The sequence below is a fragment of the Mastigoproctus giganteus genome, chromosome 10, assembly GCF_048544385.1.
Source record: "Mastigoproctus giganteus isolate SK-2022 chromosome 10, ASM4854438v1, whole genome shotgun sequence".
In the NCBI taxonomy this organism is placed as follows: domain Eukaryota; kingdom Metazoa; phylum Arthropoda; class Arachnida; order Uropygi; family Thelyphonidae; genus Mastigoproctus; species Mastigoproctus giganteus.
In genome coordinates this window covers 221,742,261-221,764,994 of record NC_143584.1, presented here as the reverse complement: position 1 = coordinate 221,764,994, position 22,734 = coordinate 221,742,261, and the positions used below count along the sequence as shown (strand labels likewise).

Sequence of the window (22,734 nt, the reverse complement as noted above, 5' to 3'; positions counted from 1 at the left end):
CAAATTAAATTAATTCTTCTTTCGTGTCTTCATAAATAGGTGGGATTGTTAAGTGTGAAAGCGGGACTTTTACAAATTGGAGTGGATAGCAGTCCGAATAGTTACCATATCGATATTCATTCTCGGACTTTTTTCCGTCGTGAGTTGCAATGATGCTTTCATCCTGTGGCTTTCTCTTTTGACTGACATTTTTTCCTATCTAAAATTGTGACGTTTTTCCGTAATTTTTACAGATTTTTTCTATACGCTATTGTAGATAATCATGTTGTTTCGTGATTATCTACAAATCCCTACTTCTATATGAAAAAAAACTCGAGCCGATGCGCTATCATTGTTTAGACTTTCGAATTGTGCGCATTCCTTGTTCATGAGGCACTGCATGAATTTTACTTTTTAGGCAAAAAACCGCAAAAGTTTGTTTAAAAAGTTCTTGGCCTATGCATAGTTTAAAAATTTCTCTGTAAAGCTGAACGATGATAAACTTTGAAATGTGTTAAAATTTTTCCTATTTCCGATAAAATTGTCTGCTTGCATTAAAATTTTGGTAAGTATAGTAGTGAACCTGGTGAAGTATAGTCTACAAATAAAATATTTTTTTCTCTCACGGATAACTTTGTATAAACCATAATAATAATGAAACCATAATAATAATGATGATCAGAAATGCAGGTCCGAAATATGAGTTATCAAGAAAACTTCAATGAGGCCGTTGAGTTGAATCAATGTGCCAAATGCATAAATCTGACAATGTTGGGATTTAACCCTCGCTAGATTTTTTTAAAATTCTGGATTTCTGGAGCAGTTCTAATACTCTTCTGCACCACTGGTAGTAAAGTGCTCACGTGCCAATTCGGCAATTATAGTGTATCACTCTCACCACGGGAAACTTTGGATATCACTTAATCTGATCCTTAAGTTAAAAAAAAAAGTCATAGTGAAACGCCCAGTAATTATACGATTAATAGAATTACTCATAATACAAATATGGTCATTGGAAAGTGCTGTAACCTCCCGAAATAGCGAATTTCAGGATTTTGTTAATATGAGTTAGTAATGGCCATATGGTGCAATCAGGGACACTTAAATAAATATAATCAGGAAAAAAAACCCCAGTTATTTTTACCGATCTGTTTAAACATAAACGTTGCAATACTGCGAAATATAAAGAACAGTACTGAACTTGTTTTCGAATTTAATCTTTTTCCATGTTGCCTCTTTTGTTTAGATGCTCCAAATTCATATTTTCGCTGCATTATTAATTGAATTTCGCAGTTTTCGAATCTCAGCTTATTAAAAAAAAAAAAAAAAAAAACTGCAGCCATTATCAGTCCACAGCAGGATGGAAGCCTCCTCAATGATTCATGTTGAGAGAAATGGACAATAATCTGCCACACTGGTCCAGTGCAGGTTGGCAGTTCGACCATATTTATCAGTTGGGGCTTGAACCTCGGTCTACTCAAAGAGCACGTGCTACTGCACTCCCGCTCCTGACCACTCGACTACGGAATTCTGAAATCTATGGGTGGTCCAATTAAAATATTTTCCGTAGAATGAATGCAATTTCCATATAACGAACAGATTTTGAGAGACCTGGGTACGCATTGTTCACACCCTTCGCTTTTAGGCAATAGAGCTGCTGCTGTAGAATGCATGAATTAAGAACTAAAGGGACATTCCACAATTCAGTGGTGTCCATAACACATTTATAACAGAGAAGTCATGCTGGTCAACTGCTTTCATGTGTTCATAGCCAGTGGAAAAGATTAAGGCATGTGCCCAATGCAGATAATACACCATGTTCAACCTGTGTTTTACTGTTACACCCTATTAGAGAATTAGGAGAGAGTGATTTTTCTTTATTCTGGAAATTAATCTGTTCTTTCACAGAAATGAATCATCCACACTTTCAGTAAATTTCATCTGTCTCTTTTTACATGGAAGTAACAAGTGGGCCCTAGTTTAGATCAGGGTGTTAAAAAAAGATATTGCTTTAAAAATTTGTGATTACAGAGGCCATGCGAGGCCTCCCTTTTGTGATGAGGCCCGAGGCTAGTGGCTCATATGCCCGTTCATAAGTACAGCCCTAAAAAATTAAATAAATAATAAAAGAAAAGGAAATAGACAGTCTATGCATTTCCCTCCTCCCGTAGGTAACCAGATATCCCAGAGCTGCCGGCCTCTATCACCCATGTAATTAACTTATTCCAAGTAATTTATAATATGATTTGGACCAGAGCACACTGGAATGCCATTCCAGTTTGGCAAACATGTCGGTAATATTGTGTACATACATAATTATTAAAATTAAGATATTCAGATTTTGACTTCTGGATTAGACTTCTCGATAAACAAACCCATGGTCAAACTGGCCCAGGCAACCAAGCAGCAATCGCTGCCAGGGCAAAAGCAAATTTGGGTCATCAATTAATTGTCACTATGATATGTGATTCATATGGGGCCAAAACCAGTCAGTCTGGGTCAAATAAACTCCTCTCTGCCATGTCTTATCTTTCATTGCTTTCTAATAATCCCTACTTATAACTGAGAAGAATCAAATCTCATTCCAAACTGTACATCACATACTGGTGTTCAAAGAAAGTGCATCACATCCAAATAAGGTAAGTATATGGCAATATTTCTTACAGAATGCATCAGATAAGATTGACACACATAGGTGATGATGTAATATTGCATCAGCTGTTACTTTCAGCTGTATAAGCATGCTCTGCAAGAGTTGCAGTCATTCCTTGCTTGTGTCAGGATGGCGAGTTACATGCAGTTGACGCCACAAAGAAAGAGTGCTATTGTTGCTTTACATGAGGAAGGATGTTCTTCCCATCATATTGCTTATAGAGTATCTTGTAATCAGTTGACAGTGAATAGATTTCTTTCCAAACTCAAGAATACTGGTTCTGCTGATAGGAAAAGAGGAACCGGATGCAAACGAGTCTCTATGCCAAAACAGGACCGTGTTTTGAAGCGCTTATGCCTTAAAAACTGTAAAGCTTCTTCGTCTGAGCTGAAAAGAGAATGGGAAGAACATACAGGAGTGATAGCAAGTGCAGTAACCTGATGACTGCATCAGGTTACTGCACTTCAGGTCAGAAGGCGCCTCTTCAAAAATGGACTTGTAGCGACTCGTCCTAAGAAGAAGCCCCTCCTCACACAGCAAATGAAAAAGGCCTGATTAATTTGGTGTAAGGAGCATGTCAAATGGACCCACCCCCCTGAGCTGTGGAAGTCAGTTATTTTCTCAGATGAGAAGAAATTCAACCTGCATGGCTGTGATGGGAGACAAACGATTCACCATAAACGTGGTGAAGAATACCATCCAGACTGTATGGTGTCTACAGTGAAATTCCCTACCAGCCAAATGATATGGGGGTGCATTTCGTATCACGGAGTAGGCCACCTGCAGTTTATAAAAGGTTCCGTAAATGCCAATGGATACCTGGCTATATTGGAAGGCAAATTGCTGCCAACCATTAGAGACCATTTCAACCTGCCAAGTAACTGCATCTTTCAGGACAACTCTGCTCCTTGTCATCAGGCGAAAAGTGTAAGTAGGCACTTCTGTAGTTACTTTAGCTTCATTTCTGCATTAGAGGTTCGACAGTAATGTGTTTACATTTGTTACAGGTGAAAAAATGGTTCTGCATAACAGTCCATTACAACTGTTATGGTAACATTACAAACAGCCTGGACCTGAATCCTATAGAGAACTGTTGGTATCGTATGTGGAATTTGTGGTTGCCAGAAATAAACCAAAGACCCTTCGTGAACTTCAGGAAGCCATAATTCGTGTTTGAAACCACAAACTATCAGTTGATTATTTTCAGAAATTGATCTTGTCAATGCCTGGATGGTGTGCTGCTGTCATCAGGGCCAGGGCAGTTCAACTAAATATTAGTTTCACCTGGTGAACTTTTCATTTTGTTTTCCATTTAAAATGATAAACTGAAGCAAATCGAGGGCTTCTGATAATATTTCAACCATAATTGTCGTATTTACCAAAACTGTTGTATAAAGGTTGCAAATGCTCATTTTGGAATATTTTGGGAGCACCTGTCAAATATTACTTAGCTTTGCCTTAACTATTAATAAATATCTTTTGTTTATATTTCTATTTGTGATGCTAGTCTTTAATGTAGCATGCCATTGCGAAAAAGGGTTAGAAATGTAAAATTCCTAGGTGATGCACTTTCTTTGAACACCAGTGTATAAACTTTTGAAACAAACAGTTTTAATATTTTTTCAACTGTAGATTATGATTATGAGGAAATATTACTGTGGTAGCTGCTTTATCAGCAATGGCAGGGTTGCAACCCACAGTTTGATGAAACTGAAATTTCCCAAGATGAGTGATATTCTAAATTCTGAAATTCACAATTGAGCAACAATTTCTGGCATCATATCAAAAAATATTGATAGTAATAAATAAATAAATAAATAAATAATAATAATTGTACATTTTCTAATTATATATAACCATATATGATTAATTATAATTTATAGTAATAGCAAAAGAATAATGAAAAACAAAAATGAACAAAAGAATTTTTTTTATTAAAATTTTTGAAAAGTGCTGGATTTTTGAATGCCAAATTTGTGAGGTTTTACAGCAATATAAAAAAAAGTCAAAAAAATTCCAAGACCTATTCTACGGTCCAAAATAAAAAAAAATAAAAAATGTCTGAAAATGCTTTATTTCTGAGTTATTCCATTAAACTTTCAAAATTAACTAATTAACTGTTCATCAACAATATTGCACCAGATGTTAATAGAGAATTTCTCTTGCATTACATTATGCAGATTATCTTCCACCCACTCATGAAAGTTATGTATGTATGTTGATGATTCCATACACACAAAGCTTGCTTTATCAGTAAACAGTATCTAATTCACAAAAGAAAGATTTTGAGCCTGACAGTAAGGAGCCATTGTCATTGAGGGTAGTTTTTGAATTCAGTGATGTGCCCCAATTGTGCCCCTTTCTGCAGATGAAAGGGGCACAATTGCTGTCACCAAAGAATGCACCAAAAAGATGTGTAGGGAACCTGTACAACAGGCTAATCTGTTTGTTACTAGTTCATTAATTTTGTACCATGTTAAGAATTTCCCCTTTAGTGTCTTGATAGTAGGCTTGCCGTTACGTTGGCAGCCTTGCAGCTCAACAAAATGTGTCACTTTACATCAAGTACCTGTTAACAACCACAGATTTCCTCCAATGTGTCTATACATGAGGTACATTTTTGTGTATTCAGTACTGGAAAATAAAGCTGTTGCTGTGAAACTGAAAAACAATGTCATGGAACAAGTCTCAATAGGACTGTGCAAATGAAGAGTGCATTGGATGTACTGCACCAGTCCTCCCCTCAATCTAGGGGCAGCTCAATTGAGGGAGCCATCTAAGTCTCAATGTAAATAAATGAGGCCCCTTAACCCCTTTTGTATCCAGGACCCCCAAGTACCTTTGCATGGCCCTCAGTCTCAGCAAATAATGTTATACACAAAACAGGTGGGACAGAATGTGTTGGCCCTTAGAGAGGGATTTCAGAATAAAGGGCAAGGCTTTCCCTTCATTTTGAAATTGCATTCTTTCAAACAAAGCAACAATGTCTGTGTTCTATGTGGGTTCATCTCAATGCTGCCCATCCACCCAGATAGGTAGTCAAGATGAGTCAGGTCAGCCGATCACTGATATGCACCTCCACCTTCCCTACCTACTTTTTGTGAGATCATTTAACCCTATTTTAGTCATGCAGAGTTGATTCGACCCTAGACAATATTCCAGCAATGTGTGCTCTTCATTTATTTCATCCACACAACAAACTCCTAATAGCTGTTTTTGAAAATGCTTTCCTTGATTTTTCCACTGAAAATTTCAGAAACTCTATTAATTATCGCACAGTAGGAAAAATTCATGAATTAAGTTAAATATAATTATATACATGTATTGATTGATGTGTCACTGTCACTTATTGATAGCAAGTTATGTTTATTGCTGTGTGCTTTCCTCCAATAGTAATGCTCTCTAGCTTTGTGACTTAGCAGCACTGCCTGGAATCAAACCATTGATGTGTGCACTTTACATTTCATGCAGCAGGCATTCTTGTTAGTGACAAGATGTCATCCAATTGCAGGTGTCTCTTGAAGCATGCAGTTTTTAAATTTGCATTTCATTTGCCAACAGGTCTAAAGAGACTTTTAATTTCAGAAATTTATTAAAATGTATGGTTTTAGTATTAAAAAAAAGGGGGGAATTTTCACAGTTGTGTTCAGAAAAGATTGAAAATAAAGGTAGCATAAAAAAAAGTGAACAATTTTTAATTATTTTTTTGCTGATTTTTCAAATAAACCCAGGGGTTCACATCTGGTGAATATGGGCTTGGCACACATAGGGTCCTGAGCTGGATACATCATTCTTCTCTTTCTTGGTGATTCCTTTCTACTTCTGACTCTCTCTCTCTCTCTCTCAGGGTAATTCAGAAAGTTTTTTTGGTTGGTGCAGCATAAGCCTAAGGCTTCCTTGCCCCATATGGCTAATAATAATAATAATTTAGGCTCATAGGGTCCAAGTTTGCACAATTAGAGAAAGAACAATCCTTTTTGTGCCTGCAGCTGGGTTAATGAATCTGATGTACAAGCAGAAATTCAGGATTTTGCAGAATTACAACAACAAATAGAATTTTATAAGTATGGATTGGGAAAATCTTCACTCTGCACAGTGTGTTATGTTACTTATTTTTTAAAAATCCTAAAATGGATTATTTGGATCTCAATTTCTTCTACATCTTTTTATTTTATTGCAGTGACCCACTGGCAATGCTTTCAATAGCAGCATGGTTGTGGCACACATAGTTCGTCTTGCTTTTGTGAGGTGCAGTAGTAGAACTATGAGGTTAGGCACTATAGAAGCCAGATGGTTCATTTGGTGCAGTTGTTAAAAAGCATAGAATGGTCCATTTGCAAGTTATTATTATTATAATTAGCCTTATGGTACAAGGAAGCCTGAGGCTTTTGCTGCACCAGCCAAAAAAAATTTCTGAGTTACCCCTGAAGGGAATCACCAAGAAAGAGAAGAATGATGATATCCAGCTCAGGACCCTGGGTGTGCCAAGCCCATACTCACCAGATGTGGGCCATTGTGGGGGAGGGGGGAGAATTTGTATTTTTGCTACCGGTGAGGTGATTGCCCAGGCACATAAGCTCTGAGTGTGCCTGTTGGCATAAAAACTTTGATGAAATTTAAGTACTTAAGAATGTTATTTGTTTGTTTGTTATTTGGTTTTTAGGAGCCAAAGCAACTAAGGCCATATTGCTCCGGGGATATGCGGTGGTCATTCCCTGACCTTTCCGCATCCTCCGTATTTGGTGGTCACGGGCTCGAACCCCCCGTCTAATCAAGAAGTGTGTGTTACACACTGCTGCTCCTGCTCACCTGGCTACGGAGGCACCCAATAAGAATGTTGTGTAATGTGCAAATGAACATATGACAACAAAAAGTTGTATAGAAAACAAAAGGAAAGGAAAATATCATAATAGAAAATATTACAGGACTGGCTGTGGTCTTAGAGTAATATGTGTGGACACTACTTTGTGCAAGTGTATAGGCTCAGTCTCACAGTGTCAGATTGAGCCTATACACTTGCGCAAAAAAAATTCCTAGCTTGTCATGATGTGATGTGATGTAATGTGACATATTGTTATGATATGTTGACTGCAATAAAACAAAGTGCTAAACTCTTCTGGTTCATCTGTATAAAACTATTTATTAGGGTCACCCAGAAAGTTATTTCATCTACCCATGTGTATTATGTCTGTAAATTGCATGTGTTTTCTGGTCAGTTTGCCTGCTCTGCTGGACGAAAAACCCTAGGTCTGGGGAAAAAACTTTGCTAGTTATGCCTGAGACTGACTAACTCAGCCATGTAGTGAAAAAAAGTCTGTAAAAGTTCTTTGTGTCATCGACAGGATTCGAACCAAGGCCTTTTCCACCTGGTGTAGGGAGAACAATGACGATACCATGCTACCCATGTATATGGGTTTATCTGTATAGTGTCATTTACTTAAAATGAAGGGAAATGTGATATTTTTAACTTTTGATGTATTTTAATTTACAGACTAACCCTTAACTACAGATATAGTGATTTGTGATATAAGCACAAATGACATGTATTACAAACAATCTGAACTTTTCACTTTTATATTTTGTTATGTGCACATAGCAGAGACTTAAAAACTAATGATCTCTGTTAACCTGTTAAACAGGATCTTGTTTACCAGTAAACATTATCCTGTTTTTGAATAGAAAATTTATATATATGTTATTAATTTGACATCAGTTTTAAAATCATTATAAAAAGAAAATTATAAACGCCACCTTCACATTTTTAATACAGTTTTTATTTAGTAAAATATAAAAATATGAACTTACAAATTATGTTAGTACTAGAAGTATAGTGTATGGTGTTAATTGTAATGCAGCTCCAGGGGTTCCCCCAACTCCACGTCAGGCAATGTGATGAATACAAACTATGTAAAGGCCAGATTTATATAGGTTATTGAGTGTTCATGTACTATTAGTGTGAGATTGTGTTGTTCATCTGGCCTCTTAGCCTTGAGGCTTGTGTTGTCATGCAAAAACCTCTAGTTTACCATCTAGTGCCATGAGTAGGCGGGCCAGGCAGTAGGGAGTATGAAAGTACTGGCTGGATGAACCTTGTGGTAGTAAAAAAAAAAAAAAAAAAAGTGGAAGATGGTAATGCGAGGACAGGAAGTGGGGGGGAGGGTTAAAGTGGTAGAGAGAAAGAGGGAAGGTGGGGTTACCCATCAGGCAAAGGGGGCCACCCAGGTTGGGGCAGGGGAATTTGGGTAGTGAGTACTCGAAGTATAGTGGGACAATCTATTATTTTTTTTTTTTTTTTGTAAAATGAAATGAAGTGTTCAAGCTAATGTATGATCTTTTCAGACTTTTGGATCTGGTCAGGAGCATCTAATTGTGATTATCTAGTTGCATAGTATTTCAGTTTGAAGATTCTGGTCAAGATCCATTTATTTCTTGATAAAACTGCAAAAAAATCACAGATTTAAAAAAGACACAAAAACTTTTTAAGTTAACACAAACCAAATCTTGCAAATGACTAATCAGACTGCTTTATAGCTGGCATTTGCATAACCTGCATTACACCACAAAAAGCGATTGAAGAAGTTCACATATCTTTATTTGGGATTATCCTAACTTCTGATCTCCCTTGGAATAAGCATATCACAAATATTGCTTTCCCTGTCTAAAAAAACTGGTTTTTCTCTATCATTAGCATTAGTAGAGGCATATGATGCAAGAAAGCAAGCTTATGCAGCATCAGCCAAAAAAAAAAACAAAAAAACTTCCACTTGCAAGTTATTATTATTATAATTAGCCTTATGGTGAAAGGAAGCCTGAGACTTTCACTGGCATTACTTTCCTTCTGAACAAGTACTTGCTCTATAAAAATCTCAAATCTGCCCTATGATGGGAATATTGTTCCCACACTTGGGGGTGGTAACCCAAAGCCTCTCTTAGACTTTAGATGCCATTCAAAAGAGGGAAGCCAGTTAATTAATGACCCATTTCTTACAAAGTCTCTCCAATGTCAGGCATTCTGTTTCCACTGCATGCCTTTTCTATAGCTACTTTCATGGGTGCTGTTCTGAATTGGCATCTGTATTTGCCCCTCTTTCTTCCAAACAGATTGAACATGTGCCACAACCAGTCAACATCCATTTACTTTCCAACTTCAAACTCGCAAACCAACTTTTCTTCTTCCTCATTTATCCCTTCAGCTTCTGTTTTCTGGAACAACCCTCCTTCACACATATTTCCTGAAAATTACAATCCACAGAAATTCAATTGTAATGTCAACAAGTGTCTTCTGACTTCCCAACTTTCAACTCACACACAGTACTAAGTATTATAGGTTCTAATACTTTTTGTGTTTGGAGTTTTCATTAAAAAGAAAGGTGATTGGAAACGACATGATGTCATTTGAAGGTACTAAAAAGAAGAATTTAATTAAATCTAATAAAAATCAAGAGCGTTAAATAAAAAAACACTTGGATGTGTCGTGGATGAGTAGTTTATAGTTAAGGATTAATTTCCATTTAAGATTAACTTAATATGAACTGGAATTTATGTTACTGAGTAATTTATTTAATTTTGGACTTTAGCCCTTTGTTTATACCCACAAAGCAACAATAGGAATTGTCTCAATTCATGCTAAGCTGACCTTAAATGATGGTTAATAAATTTTCTGTTTTAAATGTAGGGTTGTAAGCACTTATATGTGACTTTCACAGAAATACACTAGCTAAAACTCTACAGTTTCAATTACTTATATATGCTGCCACTTACATGAAAAATAGTTGGAGTATACGATGTGTTTTTCAAGCAATTAAGGCTGATGATGATGATTCATAACTTAATTTAAAATATTCAGTATGAAATTAAAGGTAAAATCTATTTATTTTACAATGCTCACCTTCATTTTTTTTTATTGCGAAGCAGTAATTAAAAACTTAAAGGCAATTTAAAGTACAGTCGATTCCGGTTATTTGGGACACATCAGGACTAGTGCATTTTGGCTCGATTAAGCGGCTACCCTAATTATCCGAAGTTTCACATAAATAGTTAAAATTACAATGGACCCCCCACTTTACAATTGGTTCACTGTACAATCAAATCATGTTACGATGGACTCACCATAGTAAATACCGTTCACTATAAGATGCACCGGTCATTGTGATCACGTTTGTGAATTGAATTTTAATTTTATTAAATTTAATTTATAACAGTAAAAAGATAAGCAATCAATAACAAAGAACCTTCAAGACGCCTGGTCAGCGAGAAGAGGAAAAGACCAAACCCTCCAGCATATGACAGCACGACAAAACAAATGGCCCTCAGACCCCAGTAGCTTTCACTCCCCCTCTTACGGCAGTGAGAGGATCAGAGTGGAAGCAGAGGGTGCTAAGAATCTCTGGGTATGACCAGGCTGCCATGCACTGAAACTGAACTTGGCCTGTTATAACGTAAGATCACTCATCGGTGAAGATAGGATATTAGAGCTGGAAAAGGAATTAGAAAATGTGAATTGGAATATCATCGGTTTGGCTGAAACAAGAAGAAAAAATGAATCACTTATAAGTTTATCAAGTGGAAATCTGCTGTACACCAATGGAAACAGTGAAAGGAGTGAAGGTGGAGTTGGGTTTCTGGTCCATAAAGATTTAAAAAACATTTTGGAATTCAAAGGTACATCACCAAGGGTGTCAAGACTAATACTCAAGATTTCTAAGAGGTACAAGCTAAAGGTTATAATGATTTATGCACCAACATCGAGCCATGATGATGAAGAGGTTGAAGAAATGTACACCGAAATAGAGAGTCTTCTAGATGAGCAGAAAACCCACTACACTATTATTATGGGGGACTTCAATGCTAAGGTTGGAAAAAGACAAAACAGCGCAGAAAGGGGAACTATAGGAAATTTTGGAATTGGTGAAAGAAATGAAAGAGGTGAAAGACTTGTGGAATTTGCAGAATCTCAAGGATTGTCAGTAATGAACACTTTTTTCAAGAAAAGGGTGAACAGAAAGTGGACATGGAAGAGTCCAAATGGATTAACAACTAATGAAATCGACTTCATCCTCACTAACAGAAGATATATTGTGAATGATGTTACCGTCCTGAATAAGGTAAATGTTGGAAGTGATCACAGAATGGTAAGATGTACACTTGATATAGATGTAGGAAAGGAAAGGAAAAAACTGACTCGAGTAAATAATACAAAGGTCTTTGAAATAACACAGGAGGAGAAAAAGCAGTATGTACTGGAACTTAAGAACAAGTTTGAGCTTCTGCAGACTGCTCAGGACCAAGATATCGACGAGGAATATTACAACATTCTGAAAGTGATAAAGCCCAAGAAACCTATAGGGAAACAGAAATCCAAAGAAGAAAAAATTAGTCAAGAAACACTTGATATGATGAACTGAAGGCGAAAAATGAAGAGCAAGATAAATACTAACAAGGAAAAAATTGAGTATACTGAGTTATGCAAAGCCATTAGAAAGAGACTCTGAGAGGACATAAGAAGATTTAACACAAGAAAAGTAGAACAAGCATTAAAGGAAAACAAAGGATTTAAATGAGCAGTAATACAGAAAGACAAATGATACTGAAACTGAAGAATAGCGATGGTGTACTTATAAACAGCAGAGAAGGCATAATTCAAATAACAGAAGACTACTATAGAGAATTATACAAGGAGCAAGGGAATGATGCCAGCAGTGGGGAAGATGGATTGCAAAGTAGCAACACATACGACATACCCGATATTCTTCCTGATGAGGTAGAACATGCATTGAAGAAAATGAAGAATCAGAAAGCCCTGGGGGAAGATGAAGTTACTGTAGAGTTGTTAAAATTGGGAGGAAGAGACATAACACAAAAACTGGCAAGACTCTTCAAAACGTGCATTAGAAAAGGTGTGATGCCTAAGCAGTGGAATAATGCAATCATAGTTTTGCTGCATAAGAAAGGAGATAAATCAGAAATTGGAAATTATTGACCAATTAGCTTGTTATCCCACATCTACAAGTTGTTCACAAGGGTCATTACTAACAGATTAGAAAGAATACTTGATGAGAATCAACCGAAAGAGCAAGCTGGCTTTAGGACAGGATTCTCAACTATGGATCACCTTCACGTAATATCACAGCTATTGGAGAAATCAAATGAATATAAAACACCATTATGCCTGGCATTTGTGGATTATGAAAAGGCATTTGACTCCATACAGCATAAGGCAATGTTTCGGGCACTGGAGAGACAAGGCATAGATACCCCACATATTATGATTTTGAAGAAAATATATGAGAGTGCTACCTCCTTGATTAGACTAGACAAAGACAGTAGGAAATTTAAAATCAAGAAAGGAGTTGACAAGGAGACACAATATCTCCGAAGCTGTTTACTGCTGCCCTTGAGGAAGCTTTCAGAAGATTAGACTGGTCACAGAAAGGAGTCAATGTGAACGGAGAGTACCTAAACCATTTACGATTTGCAGATGACATTGTGGTTATAAGCCACGATCCCAAAGAATTAGAGGAAAATCTTAATCAGTTATGCATAGTTAGTAAGGATTTTGGACTAAAGATGAATATGGCTAAAACAAAAGTAATGATGAACAAGTATGCCACAGAAAGGAAAATTATGATTGAAGGAGCAGTAATTGAAAAGTTGGAGTCATATACTTATCTGGGACAAGTTATTAGCTGTAATAATGATAAATGGCTGGAAGTCAAGAGAAGAATAAATTTTGGATGGATAGCATTCAGGAAATATAGTCACATACTGAAGAGCAATATCCCAGTTTGTCTGAAACGTAAAATAATGAACCAACGTATACTCCGCATCATGACTTATGGAAGTGAAACTTGGGCACTCACCAAAAGAATGGAAGAGAAGCTGAGAACTACACAGCGAAGAATGGAACAAATTATATTGGGAATCAAACTGTTAGATAAGAAGAGAAACACATGGATTAGGCAGCAAACTCAAGTAAAGGACATTCTTATCAAAACTAAAGAACTAAAATGGTCTAGGGCAGGACACATAGCTCGGAGACATGATGACAGATGGACTAAGAAAATAACAGAATGGTACCCAAGAGGAGCTAGAAGAAAACCTGGAAGACAAAGGCGGAGATGGATAGATGAAATTCATGAGTTTGTGGGTAGTAAATGGATGGCCAGTGCTCAAAACAGAAGGAACTGGAAAGTTGCTGGAGAGGCCTTCATCCTGCAGTGGATTGAAAATGACTAATGATGATGTTGATGATGAACAAAGAACACAGCACACACACACAAATTGCAAGTAACAAAATATGCGCAAGTGAGAACGGAGTAACAAGTTACGAAGCTTTAAAAATAGGAATGAAGAGAAGATTCTGAAAATTAATTTTTTATATGATTGAAGATTCTATGGAAGAGTAATCACATTTCACCGTAATAACCCACAGAATTCCAGCTGTCTGTATTATCGCAAATTCAATAAGATCGAGTTAACTATCTGTTTATGATAGATTGCACTAACAGAAAAGCCCAATAAACAGGTGACTGCTATTTGTTTTTATTGTTTTATGGTTGTGACCTCCAGAAATCTGACCGAACCACGTAGTAGGGTCGGAGACAATCGTAGGGAAAAATCTCCAGTGTTGCGGTCTCCTGCCCCGATTGAACGGAATGTTGTCCCAATTAAGTGAAGTAAACCCTGGCTATTTTCTTGATTGGTTTCTGTTTTTTAAGATTTGTCCCAAATAAATGGCTGCCCCAATTAACCATTGGCCCAAATAACCGGAATCCACCGGAATAAAAGAAATAGAAAAGAACTGTGCACATAACAAAGGTTATGTGTGCAAAATATATATTAAAAAAAAAAAAAAAAACTGACATGCTGTCAAAGGTCTACATTTGACAGCATGTCAGTTGTATGCAATATTATTATTATTATTATTAGCCATATGGTGCAAGGAAGCCTGAGGCTTTTGCTGCACCAGCCAAAAAAAAAAAAAATTTCTGAGTTACCCTGAAAGAGAGAGTTGTTGTTGTTATTTGGTTTTTAGGAGCATTAGCAACTAAGGCCATATTGCCCCAGGGATATGCGGTGGTCATTCCCTGACCTTTCCACATCCTCTGTATTTGGTGGTCAAGGGCTCGAACCCTGGTCTAATCAAGAAGTGTGTGCTATGCACTGCTGCTCCTGCCCATCTGGCTATGGAGGCGCCTTCTGAGAGAGAGAGAGAGAGAGAGAGAGAGAGAGTCAGAAGCAAAAGGAAATCACTATGAAAGAGAAGAATGATGATATCCAGCTCAGGACTGGGTATGCGAAGCCCATATTCATCAGATGTGAGCCTCCCTGGGGTTAATCATTGAGGAATGAGCAACAGAAACTAGATTTAAAAGAGACTGGGTGAGGTAAAGAGGGAGCCACTCCAATAAGTCATGGACATTAAAGTAGTAATAGTAATTTGGAATGTATTTGCAAAGAATAAAATTGAGAGAGTTGTAAATAAACCAGAAAGATATGTGGAAAATCAAAATTAAAAGTTTCACAAATCAGAGGATTTTGATAGGAATGAGTGTGATGTGTGTTAACTTTAGAGGTAAGCTATGAATAAATTTTATTTAATTTAAGAATTAATAAATTAGACATAGCATCCTTGTCTGAATAGAAAATTATAGAAAATAACTTTAAATATCATTAATCGCATATAATTTAAGTACATACTCAAAATTTTCACTTACTTTTCCTTTTCAGCATTCACCATTCAAAGCATGTAAGGCCTGTGTGTAATATGAAAAAGAAATGTTCCCTCTAGCACTTGTAGGTGTTATTGCAGTATTTGCTGGAGTAACGAGTATTGCCAGTGGTAGATATTATTATTGTCATAAAGGTAAATTTGATCATAATTTAATATTTATTTCTCTCAGATTGATACATTTGTTTGATTTGTTGATATGGACAGCGCCAATGAGAAAAATTCACATTTGTCACTAGCAAACTAATTAGAATTATATATTATACTGTAATATTAGGGGATGGCTGCTTGCTAGAGAAGTTGGTTACATTCTGCATAAAATCAGAATGCAATAAATGATTATAATCTGTTTATTTACAGAATATTGAAAAATTAATTCATATCTCTAAGAACTTATATTAGATAAGTTTTTAAAGGTTATTAGACCTCTTAACCATGGCAGAGTCTATCAAGTTCATCAAGAGAGGGTAATTATTAAATTTTCTCATTTAACTTTTGCATTAAATTACTAAGAAGAGCTTTTGTATCCCAGCTCAGTAACTATAATAACACTGATAAATTAACATTATTTAATGTTAATGTACATCATTCACTGATGTTATGATAGTTTTAATTGGGATACAAAGGGATGTTCTTAGTAATTATTCATAAAAGTTAAATGGACAAAACTGAATAATTACCTTCTCATGAAGAATTTAGTAGACTTTACTACAAAATGTATTGTTTTTACTGAAAATGATACATTTATTAAACTAAGAACAGAAACAAACAGGAGCTTTTGGGGTGAGATACCCCTTCTTCAGCTGGACGATGGTACGGTACAAAATCATCGACCATGTACCATCGTCCAGCTGAAGAAGGGGCACCTCGCCCCAAAAGCTCCTGTTTGTTTCGGTTCTTAGTTTAATAAATGTATCGTTTTCAGTAGTAACAATACATATCACAGTAAATATGCACCCTGAAACCAGAGGCCTTTTCTCAAATTTTAGTAGACTTTGTCATGATAACCTCTAGCCAGGTGCAGAAGTCTTCACGAACCTGCAGGAGAGGGCGCTGACTCTCTTTAGAAAATACAGCTGCGTGTTACAGGCTCAGAAAAAAACGATAAGTGTTTGCTTTTTATTTACATAATTGTTATTATATATAGTACTTAATACGTAGTCCTATAGTTTTAATTACGCTGGTTATTTTTATTTTAATTTATATAAACAGTTTTTGTAGATATACGTAATACTTTATAAAACCGTTATTCGTTCGAATATTGCAGGCATTGTTTTTGTATATAGTGATAGGGAATTCAAATTTTTAATTGAGATAGCTAGGTAGCTCTAAGGTATAATTATAGAAACAGTAATACGCTTCACTGTTTCTATTAGATAGCGTAGTATTGACATTTAATTAATTTAATTTATTGATTTTATTAATTTAAAGTATCATGCCCCAAACTAGAGCAGCAAAGCAACGGGCACAAAGTGGCAGGAGTGCTGTGACACGGGGGAGAACTGAGGGGGGCGATTTTCCAACGCATCACAGCCTAAAAAAATGTGCAACTTGTGAAATGTTTGCCGAACTATCTGGAACGGAACATGATATTGCCATGGGGGATGTCTTTGTGTGTGCGCGATGTAAGGAGTGTAAGGAAATCAGGCGACAACTCAGCATTGTTATGGGCCTATATGAGAGTTTGAAGGACAGGGTGGATGCCCTCGAAAAATCTAATTTGAGGGGCCCATCAGGCTCTCAGCTGCCCACATCAACGCCAGAGCTTGCACTTGGTCATCACGCAACACAGCGGCAACCCCCAAGGCAGAATGCGCTGGTCCCACAGGAACTAGTAGTTGTTGGTGACTCTATTGTCAGGGAGACGGGAAATATATTGTGTAAAAAGGATAGGTGGAACAGGACCAGGGTATGTCTGCCAGGGGCAAAGTTTGATGACGTTGTAGAGCAGATATCATCTTTTAGGAGCACAAAAGGTGATTTAGTTGTACACGTTGGCACTAATGATATTAAGAGTAGGAGACTGGCGGAATTACTTAACAAGTACAGGTCACTGTTGAAAAAAAGCCGTGAATTAGGGTTGAACTTGAAAGTGTCTGCAATTCTGCCCAGACACGATACGAGGGAGTATATGATGAGAGCCTTGTCGATCAATTCGGCCCTGGAAAGATTGTGCAAGGCTCAAGGGATAGAATTTTTTTCAGCCTGGACTGTACTTGTTAACAGGAGAGACTGCTTCTACAGGGATGGGATACACTTAAATAGAAAGGGTGCAAGAATATTTGCCGAGGCAGTGTTGGGTGGGTCGGAAAACTGATAGCTTGGGGGGATACAAGGACTAATAGTTTAAAAGTAGCCGTAGGCAGAGGTGAAGGTGATTCTTGCACAACTTCTATTAGAATAAGTAGCGAAATGGAGCGTGGGGTGTTGGGGGTTTCAGGGACGGGTGGCGGTCATCGTGGAACGGGTGGGTATATGGGATGTGTTAGGGTAACAAAGAATAGGAGTAGGAGTATGTATGCTTGCATGTATACCAATGCTAGAAGTATAGTAAAAAAATTTGATGAATTTGAAGTGTTGGTCAAGACATCAAAGGCGGATATTGTTGGGATATCAGAGACGTGGTGTCACACAGATATAAGGAATGCAGAACTGGAATTTGGGGAGTACAATATGTACAGAAAGGATAGACAGGATAGGAAGGGAGGAGGTGTTATGCTGTTAATTAAGAAAAACATAAAATCAAAAGAAGTGCATCCAGTTGATATAGATGAACAGTGCACTGTTGAGTCAGTTTGGTGTGACATAAGCACTGCGAAAGCAAAAATAAGAGTAGGAGTGTGTTATAGGCCTAATGACCCGAATGAGTACAATGAACAATTGTACAGAGAAATAGAGTGGGCTAGTAAATCGGAATGTCTTATAATGGGGGATTTCAACTTCCCAGATATTGACTGGAACATGTGGGTTGGGCACTCACACACTAGTCAGACATTTGTGGATTTATTGGATGATTGTTTTCTGCAGCAGCATGTTCGAGAGGCAACCAGAGAAAGTAATACTCTTGATCTGGTTATCAGCAGTGATCATTCATGTATTAGGAATTTGCAGATAAAAGAACCACTAGGTGGCAGTGATCACAGTGTACTGACGTGGGATTTACTTAAAGATTTAATTACCATCAGGGGTAAAGGAAAGGGTTTTTGCTTCCGTAAAGGCGAGTACAGTGGTCTCCGACAGTTTTTAAATTCTGTACAGTGGAATCAACTGATGATGTTACCAACAGTAAATTCTAAGTGGGAAGCATTCAAGGAATTAATCGTGGAAGCTACTAAAAGTTTCATACCTATTAAGAAATATTGTTCAGGGTTTAGGCCTAAATGGTTGTCAAATGAACTAATGAGACTCGTAACAGAGAAGAAAAATGCATGGGATGCATACAAATTAACACGTGACACAGAACCTTATGATAGCTACAAGTTGATCTGTAACCAAGTTACAAAGGAGGTTAGGCAGGCGAAGGCAGATTATGAGAAATCCTTGGTAAAAGATGCTAAGAAAAACAGCAAGGATTTCTTTACTTATATAAACTCTAAAAGGAAAGGGATGAATCTGGTTGGTCCACTTGACATCGATGGTTCGACTGTTGATGATCCTGCTCAGATAGCAAACAAACTGAATGAGTATTTTGCATCTACGTTCACACGTGAGGAATTATTAAGGTTTGAAAATGGCAGAAGGTTATCAAATTGTAGCAGGATACTTAATGATTTTGTAATAACTGAGAGCAAAGTGGAAGAGAAACTGTTGAAGTTAAACGTAAGAAAAGCACCTGGGGTGGATGGGATCTATCCAGTTATATTAAAGGAGGCGGCAAAGCAACTAAGCAAACCCTTAGCCATAATTATGAGAGCATCCTTGGACTCGGGGGAGGTTCCCACGGACTGGAGATGTGCAAATGTATCCCCAATTCACAAAGGGGGTTCGAAGGGTGACACGAGTAATTACAGACCAGTTAGTTTAACTTCTGTTCCCTGTAAAATAATGGAGTCGCTGGTTAAAGATGCATTGCAGGATCATCTAGACAAGACTGCAGCAATAATTCAGACACAGCATGGGTTTGTTAAGGGAAAGTCTTGTCTGACAAATTTGATAGGATATTATGATGTGGTTACAAAGGAACTGGATGCAAAAAATAATTTTGATATCATATATTTGGATTTCAGGAAAGCTTTTGACACTGTTGCGCATGGAAGACTATTGTACAAATTGGAGCAGAATGGTATTAAGGGTAAGTTGCTACAATGGATAAAAGGATGGTTAAGTGGGAGAAGACAGAGGGTGGTAATCAATGGGTGCTGCTCTTCTTGGACTAATGTAATTAGTGGAGTTCCACAAGGTTCTGTGTTGGGTCCACTGTTGTTTTGTATATTTATCAATGATATTGATGAAAGTATATCAGGCTTAGTGTCGAAGTTTGCAGATGATACAAAGGTTGGCAGGGTTGTTAATGGCAGTGTGCTACTGCAACAGGATCTAGATAATTTGGGCAGATGGGCTAAGAAGTGGCAACTGAAGTTTAACCTTGACAAATGCAAAGTACTGCATATGGGTAGAAGTGACCCCAGAGAAAAGTACCAACTGTGTGGTACTACACTTAAGGTGGTAGAAAATGAAAAAGACCTGGGAGTAATTGTGCAGGCAGATATGAAGTTTTCTGAGCAATGCAGACAGGCTGCCAGGGCAGGTCATGGGGTTTTGTCAATGATATATAGGAATTTTGCCAGCAGGGAAAAGGAGGTGATTGTCCCTCTGTATAAGGCAATGGTCAGGCCACGCCTTGAGTACTGCATACAGGTCTGGAGGCCTCATTTTAGTAAGGATGTAGATTTGCTTGAGTGTGTACAGAGAAGGGCAACAAGATTGGTGAGGGGAATGAAGGGATCCTCTTACCAAGAGAAGCTTAAGTTCTGCAAATTGCAGTGGCTGGAGACTAGGCACCTGCGCAGTGATCTGATTGAGGTGTATAAGGCCTTGAATGGGTTCAGCACGCTGAATTCTGATGGGATCCTTCCACTTGTTCAGATTACGAACCTAAGGGGGCATAAATTCAAATTAAGAAAAGACAGATGTAGATTAGATGTGCGGAAATTTGCCTTTAGCCAGCGGGTGGTTAATTGCTGGAACAAACTTTCATCTGTCATTGTGGAAGTTGATAGTTTGAATAAATTTAAGGAGGAACTGGACAAGCATTTGGAGGGAATGGTGTGATTTTTTTTTTTTTTTTTTTTGGCTGATGCTGCATAAGCTCATACATTTGCTTTCTTGCATCACATGCCACGACTACTACTACTATTTCAGTGATTTCCTTTTCTTCTTCTGCTTGGCCCACACAGCTGAAACTACCAATACCTTTTAACAAAAGAGTTTTCTTTGATATCACTACTAAAAATTCCAGAAATCCATGTTACTGTGCAAACAAGAAAAATTCAAAATCAAGTGAAGCTTATTCTTTATAATTATATGAACAGACTGAAAAAAAAATTTTAAATTAGTAGCATTTCTCATGTCCAATTATTGAAATGCATACTCTTTGCATTTTAGATGTCATCTCCAGTCATTTTGACTTCTTCGTGCAATGGAACAGTGGATGGTTTTAAATTGCTAAAGAACATTGACAAATGTAAAGTACTACACATGGGAAACAGCAACCCCAGAGCAACGTATCAACTCTGTGGTACTACACTGACAGAGGTAGAGAATGAAAGGGACCTGGGAGTGGTTGTGCAGGCAGATATGAAGTTCTCTGAGCAGTGCAGACGGGCTGCAAGAGTAGCTCATGGTGTATTATCAATGATATATAGGAATTTTTCTAGCAGGGATAAGGAGGTGATTATTCCCTTGTATAAGGCAATGGTCAGGCCACACGTTGAGTACTGTATACAGGTCTGGAGGCCTCATTTCAAGAAGGATGTAGAGCTGCTGGAACGAGTACAGAGAAGGGCAACAAGATTAGTGAATGGAACAAAGGGGTGCTCTTACGAAGAAAGGCTTAAGTTTTGCAAATTACAGTGTCTGGAGACTAGGCACCAGCGAGGTGTATAAAGCCTTGAATGGTTTGAGCATGCTCAATGCTGATGGGATTCTTCCTCTCGCTCAGAATAATCACCCGAGAGGGCATAAATTCAAATTGAGGAAAGACAGATGTAGGATAGACGTGCGAAAATTTGCCTTTAGCCAGCAGGTGGTTGGTTGGTGGAACAGACTTCCATCCCTTGTCGTGGAAGTTGATAGCCTAAATAAGTTTAAGGCTCAGCTGGACAGGTATTTCAAACGAATAGAGGGGTGAAGTGGTTTTTTTTTTTTTTTTTGGCTGATGCTGCATAAGCTTGCTTTCTTGCATCAAATGCCTCTACTAATGCTAATGCTAACATCAGTTTTTTTTTGTTTTTTTTTTAACTGACATTTTTCCTCACTAGCTGTCAAGATAATCAAGGAGGTAATATTCAAAACTATTTGGATAAGAGAGGTGATGAAAAAATGTCTCTAAAGAGCTACAGAGGATGTTTTATTTTCAAAAATAATTCAAATTATATGATTTTAATATAAAAAATGGATTTTTCAAAGTTATGTTCATAATACATTAAAAATTACAATGGCATCAAAGAAGTGAATAATTTTGAATTATTTCTTGCTAGTTTTTAAGATTATAAATCAGGTAACTTTTTACCCCATTATCCACGTGAATAACAAAAAACACCCTTGAATTAGCTCAATAGCCCTCTTAACTGATGTGGCTAGTTGACTGCACACAAAGTTCAATGCTGAACTTTGTGTGCAGTTTTGGCTATTCCCAAGAGAGAGTGTCCATTTTTGTAATCAGAAATCACACTTATAGTCAGAATAATAAACTCTCAGAAAAATTTTAATCTCTTTAAAAAAGTTAAAAATACTATTTGGACGCTGCTGAACTGAAGTGCATGTTAAGGAACTGTCTTGCCAGCAAAATTAGTACTGCATATGCCACTTTCAAAAGCCAAGAATTAACGAACTGGCCATTTGGGCAGTTCATTAATTCTGGCATTTGTTATATTGTCAAATGTTGCAGTTATAAGAAAAATTTCTTTTTATACTCTAATACAACCCCGAAGTGGCCAAAGTTATATCTTCAGTGTAACTATTTTATGGCAACCAATAATATACTAGAACCATAGTTAAAAATGAAACATGCGTTTTTTGTAGCAGCATCCAGATTCGATGTCATTAATACCAGTGTTCACATATGCCCTCCCAAGAACACAGCTAGCCTTTCTTATAAAAAAAAAAAAAACTGCCTATTGTAATAAATATTTTTTGGTTCAAGAACATTTTT

The 22,734-nt window shown here is 37.2% G+C and overlaps 1 long non-coding RNA gene across 1 annotated transcript in view; it reads left to right on the top strand.

Annotated features, from left to right (window-relative positions):
- Window positions 1–435: 435 nt before the first annotated feature.
- Window positions 436–22,734, top strand: part of LOC150079958 (uncharacterized) — a 29,264-nt gene continuing 6,965 nt past the window's right edge. Inside the window, exons 1-2 of the long non-coding RNA XR_016547570.1 lie at window positions 436–544; window positions 15,362–15,497. This is a non-coding gene — a long non-coding RNA (uncharacterized LOC150079958). The remainder of the gene's footprint in view (window positions 545–15,361; window positions 15,498–22,734) is intronic.